Genomic DNA, 6219 nt, shown 5'->3' with positions numbered 1-6219 from the left:
GACGTTACTGTCTGTTTACCTGCTGCAGACGTTACTGTCTGTTTACCCGCTGCAGACTTTACAGTCTGTTTACCTTCTGCAGACGTTACAGTCTGTTTACCTACTGCAGACGTTACAGTGTGTTTACCTGCTGCAGACGTTAAAGTCTGTTTACCTCTAGACGTTACAGTCTGTTTACCTGTAGACGTAACAGTCTGTTTACCCGCTGCAGACGTTACAGTCTGTTTACCCGCTGCAGACGTTACAGTCTGTTTAACCGCTGCAGACGTTACATTCTGTTTACCTCCAGACGTTACAGTCTGTTTACCTGCTGCAGACGTTACAGTCTGTTTACCTGCTGCAGACGTTACAGTCTGTTTACCCACTGCAGACGTTACAGTCTGTTTACCTGCAGACGTTACAGTCTGTTTACCTGCTGCAGACGTTACAATCTGTTTACCTGCTGAACAGTTACAGTCTGTTTACCTGTTGCAGACATTACAGTCTGTTTACCTGCAGACATTACAGTCTGTTTAACTGCAGACGCTACAGTCTGTTTACCTGCTGCAGACGTTACAGTCTGTTTACCTGCTGCAGATGTTACAGTCTGTTTACCTGTAGACGTTACAGTCTGTTTAACTGCTGACGTTACAGTCTGTTTACCTGCAGGCGTTACAGTCTGTTTACCTGCTGCAGACGTTACAGTCTGTTTACCTGCTACAGACGTTACAGTCTGTTTACCTGCTGCAGACGTTACAGCCTGTTTACCCGCTGCAGACGTTACAATCTGTTTACCTGCTGAACAGTTACAGTCTGTTTACCTGTTGCAGACATTACAGTCTGTTTACCTGCAGACATTACAGTCTGTTTAACTGCAGACGTTACAGTCTGTTTATCTGCTTCAGACGTTACAGTCTGTTTACCTGCAGACGTTACAGTCTGTTTACCTGCTGCAGACGTTACAGTCTGTTTACCTGCAGACGTTACAGTCTGTTTAACTGCAGACCTTACAGTCTGTTTACCTGCTGCAGACGTTACAGCCTGTTTACCTGCTGCAGACGTTACAGTGTGTTTACCTGCTGCAGACGTTACAGTCTGTTTACCTGCAGACGTTACAGTCTGTTTACCTGCAGACGTTACAGTCTGTTTACCTGCTGCAGACGTTACTGTCTGTTTACCCGCTGCAGACGTTACAGTCTGTTTACCTGCAGACGTTACAGTCTGTTTACCTGCTGAACAGTTACAGTCTGTTAACCTGCTGCAGACGTTACTGTCTGTTTTCCCGCTGCAGACGTTACAGTCTGTTTACCTGCAGACGTTACAGTCTGTTTAACTGCAGACGTTACAGTCTGTATATCTGCTGCAGACGTTACAGTCTGTTTACCTGCAGACGTTACAGTCTGTTTACCTGCTGCAGACGTTACAGTCTGTTTACCTGCAGACGTTACAGTCTGTTTAACTGCAGACCTTACAGTCTGTTTACCTGCTGCAGATGTTACAGCCTGTTTACCTGCTGCAGACGTTACAGTGTGTTTACCTGCTGCAGACGTTACAGTCTGTTTACCTGCAGACGTTACAGTCTGTTTACCCGCTGCAGACGTTACAGTCTGTTTACCCGCTTCAGAAGTTACAGTCTGTTTACCTGCAGACGTTACAGTCTGTTTACCTGCTGCAGACGTTACAGTCTGTTTACCTGCAGACGTTACAGTCTGTTTAACTGCAGACCTTACAGTCTGTTTACCTGCTGCGGACGTTACAGCCTGTTTACCTGCTGCAGACGTTACAGTGTGTTTACCTGCTGCAGACGTTACAGTCTGTTTACCTGCAGACGTTACAGTCTGTTTACCCGCTGCAGACGTTACAGTCTGTTTACCCGCTTCAGAAGTTACAGTCTGTTTACCTGCAGACGTTACTGTCTGTTTACCTGCTGCAGACGTTACTGTCTGTTTACCCGCTGCAGACTTTACAGTCTGTTTACCTTCTGCAGACGTTACAGTCTGTTTACCTACTGCAGACGTTACAGTGTGTTTACCTGCTGCAGACGTTAAAGTCTGTTTACCTCTAGACGTTACAGTCTGTTTACCTGTAGACGTAACAGTCTGTTTACCCGCTGCAGACGTTACAGTCTGTTTACCCGCTGCAGACGTTACAGTCTGTTTAACCGCTGCAGACGTTACATTCTGTTTACCTCCAGACGTTACAGTCTGTTTACCTGCTGCAGACGTTACAGTCTGTTTACCTGCTGCAGACGTTACAGTCTGTTTACCCACTGCAGACGTTACAGTCTGTTTACCTGCAGACGTTACAGTCTGTTTACCTGCTGCAGACGTTACAATCTGTTTACCTGCTGAACAGTTACAGTCTGTTTACCTGTTGCAGACATTACAGTCTGTTTACCTGCAGACATTACAGTCTGTTTAACTGCAGACGCTACAGTCTGTTTACCTGCTGCAGACGTTACAGTCTGTTTACCTGCTGCAGATGTTACAGTCTGTTTACCTGTAGACGTTACAGTCTGTTTAACTGCTGACGTTACAGTCTGTTTACCTGCAGGCGTTACAGTCTGTTTACCTGCTGCAGACGTTACAGTCTGTTTACCTGCTACAGACGTTACAGTCTGTTTACCTGCTGCAGACGTTACAGCCTGTTTACCCGCTGCAGACGTTACAATCTGTTTACCTGCTGAACAGTTACAGTCTGTTTACCTGTTGCAGACATTACAGTCTGTTTACCTGCAGACATTACAGTCTGTTTAACTGCAGACGTTACAGTCTGTTTATCTGCTTCAGACGTTACAGTCTGTTTACCTGCAGACGTTACAGTCTGTTTACCTGCTGCAGACGTTACAGTCTGTTTACCTGCAGACGTTACAGTCTGTTTAACTGCAGACCTTACAGTCTGTTTACCTGCTGCAGACGTTACAGCCTGTTTACCTGCTGCAGACGTTACAGTGTGTTTACCTGCTGCAGACGTTACAGTCTGTTTACCTGCAGACGTTACAGTCTGTTTACCTGCAGACGTTACAGTCTGTTTACCTGCTGCAGACGTTACTGTCTGTTTACCCGCTGCAGACGTTACAGTCTGTTTACCTGCAGACGTTACAGTCTGTTTACCTGCTGAACAGTTACAGTCTGTTAACCTGCTGCAGACGTTACTGTCTGTTTTCCCGCTGCAGACGTTACAGTCTGTTTACCTGCTGCAGACGATACAGTCTGTTTACCTGCTGCAGACGTTACAGTCTGTTTAACCGCTGCAGACGTTACAGTCTGTTTACCTGCAGACGTTACAGTCTGTTTACCTGCTGCAGACGTTACAGTCTGTTTACCCGCTGCAGACGTTACAGTCTGTTCACCCGCTGCAGACGTTACAGTCTGTTTACCTGCTGCAGACGTTACAGTCTGTTTAACCGCTGCAGACGTTACAGTCTGTTTACCTGCAGACGTTACAGTCTGTTTACCTGCTGCAGACGTTACAGTCTGTTTACCCGCTGCAGACGTTACTGTCTGTTCACCCGCTGCAGACGTTACAGTCTGTTTACCTGCTGCAGACGCTACAGTCTGTTTACCTGCTGCAGACGTTACAGTCTGTTTACCTGCAGACGTTACAGTCTGTTTAACTGCAGACCTTACAGTCTGTTTACCTGCTGCAGACCTTACAGCCTGTTTACCTGCTGCAGACGTTACAGTCTGTTTACCTGCAGATGTTACAGTCTGTTTACCTGCAGACATTACAGTCTGTTTAACTGCAGACCTTACAGTCTGCTTACCTGCTGCAGACGTTACAGCCTGTTTACCTGCTGCAGACTTTACAGTCTGTTTACCTGCTGCAGACGTTACAGTCTGTTTACCTGCAGACGTTACAGTCTGTTTATCCACTGCAGACGTTACAGTCTGTTTACCCGCTGCAGAAGTTACAGTCTCTTTACCTGCAGACGTTACAGTCTGAATACCTGCTGCAGACGTTACTGTCTGTTTACCCACTGCAGACGTTACAGTCTGTTTACCTGCTGCAGACGTTACAGTCTGTTTACCCGCTGCAGACGTTACAGTCTGTTTACCCGCTGCAGACGTTACAGTCTGTTTAACCGCTGCAGACGTTACATTCTGTTTACCTCCAGACGTTACAGTCTGTTTACCTGCTGCAGACGTTACAGTCTGTTTACCTGCTGCAGACGTTACAGTCTGTTTACCCACTGCAGACGTTACAGTCTGTTTACCTGCAGACGTTACAGTCTGTTTACCTGCTGCAGACGTTACTGTCTGTTTACCCGCTGCAGACGTTACAGTCTGTTTACCTGCTGCAGACGTTACAGTCTGTTTACCCGCTGCAGACGTTACAATCTGTTTACCTGCTGAACAGTTACAGTCTGTTTACCTGTTGCAGACATTACAGTCTGTTTACCTGCAGACATTACAGTCTGTTTAACTGCAGACGTTACAGTCTGTTTATCTGCTGCAGACGTTACAGTCTGTTTACCTGCAGACGTTACAGTCTGTTTACCTGCTGCAGACGTTACAGTCTGTTTACCTGCAGACGTTACAGTCTGTTTAACTGCAGACCTTACAGTCTGTTTATCTGCTGCAGACGTTACAGCCTGTTTACCTGCTGCAGACGTTACAGTGTGTTTACCTGCTGCAGACGTTACAGTCTGTTTACCTGCAGACGTTACAGTCTGTTTACCCGCTGCAGACGTTACAGTCTGTTTACCCGCTTCAGAAGTTACAGTCTGTTTACCTGCAGACGTTACAGTCTGTTTACCTGCTGCAGACGTTACAGTCTGTTTAACCGCTGCAGACGTTACAGTCTGTTTACCTGCAGACGTTACAGTCTGTTTACCTTCTGCAGACGTTACAGTCTGTTTACCTGCTGCAGACGTTACAGCCTGTTTACCTGCTGCAGACGTTACAGTGTGTTTACCTGCTGCAGACGTTACAGTCTGTTTACCTGCAGACGTTACAGTCTGTTTACCCGCTGCAGACGTTACAGTCTGTTTACCCGCTTCAGAAGTTACAGTCTGTTTACCTGCAGACGTTACAGTCTGTTTACCTGCTGCAGACGTTACTGTCTGTTTACCCGCTGCAGACTTTACAGTCTGTTTACCTGCTGCAGACGTTACAGTCTGTTTAACCGCTGCAGACCTTACAGTCTGTTTACCTGCAGACGTTACAGTCTGTTTACCTGCTGCAGACGTTACAGTCTGTTTACCTGCTGCAGACGTTACAGTCTGTTTACCTGCAGACGTTACAGTCTGTGTACCTGCAGACGTTACAGTCTGTTTACCCGCTGCAGACGTTACAGTCTGTTTACCCGCTGCAGACGTTACAATCTGTTTACCTGCTGAACAGTTACAGTCTGTTTACCTGCTGCAGACGTTACAGTCTGTTTACCTGCTGCAGACGTTACAGTCTGTTAACCTGCAGACGTTACAGTCTGTTTACCTGCTGCAGACATTACTGTCTGTTTACCCGCTGCAGACGTTACAGTCTGTATACCTGCTGCAGACGTTACAGTCTGTTTACCTGCTGCAGACATTACAGTCTGTTTAACCGCTGCAGACGTTACAGTCTGTTTACCTGCTGCAGACATTACAGTCTGTTTACCCGCTGCAGACGTTACAGTCTGTTCACCCGCTGCAGACGTTACAGTCTGTTTACCTGCTGCAGACGTTACAGTCTGTTTAACCGCTGCAGACGTTACAGTCTGTTTACCTCCAGACGTTACAATCTGTTTACTTGCTGCAGACGTTACAGTCTGTTTACCTGCTGCAGACGTTACAGTCTGTTTACCCACTGCAGACGTTACAGTCTGTTTACCTGCAGACGTTACAGTCTGTTTACCTGCTGCAGACGTTACTGTCTGTTTACCCGCTGTAGACGTTACAGTCTGTTTACCTGCTGCAGACGTTACAGTCTGTTTACCCGCTGCAGACGTTACAATCTGTTTACCTGCTGAACAGTTACAGTCTGTTTACCTGTTGCAGACATTACAGTCTGTTTACCTGCAGACATTACAGTCTGTTTAACTGCAGACGTTACAGTATGTTTATCTGCTGCAGACGTTACAGTCTGTTTACCTGCAGACGTTACAGTCTGTTTACCTGCTGCAGAAGTTACAGTCTGTTTACCTGCAGACGTTACAGTCTGTTTAACTGCAGACCTTACAGTCTGTTTACCTGCTGCAGACGTTACAGCCTGTTTACCTGCTGCAGACGTTACAGTGTGTTTACCTGCTGCAGACGTT

Source organism: Labrus mixtus, unplaced genomic scaffold (assembly GCF_963584025.1).
Source record: "Labrus mixtus unplaced genomic scaffold, fLabMix1.1 SCAFFOLD_35, whole genome shotgun sequence".
Taxonomy (NCBI): domain Eukaryota; kingdom Metazoa; phylum Chordata; class Actinopteri; order Labriformes; family Labridae; genus Labrus; species Labrus mixtus.
This window is presented reverse-complemented; position numbering follows the sequence as displayed.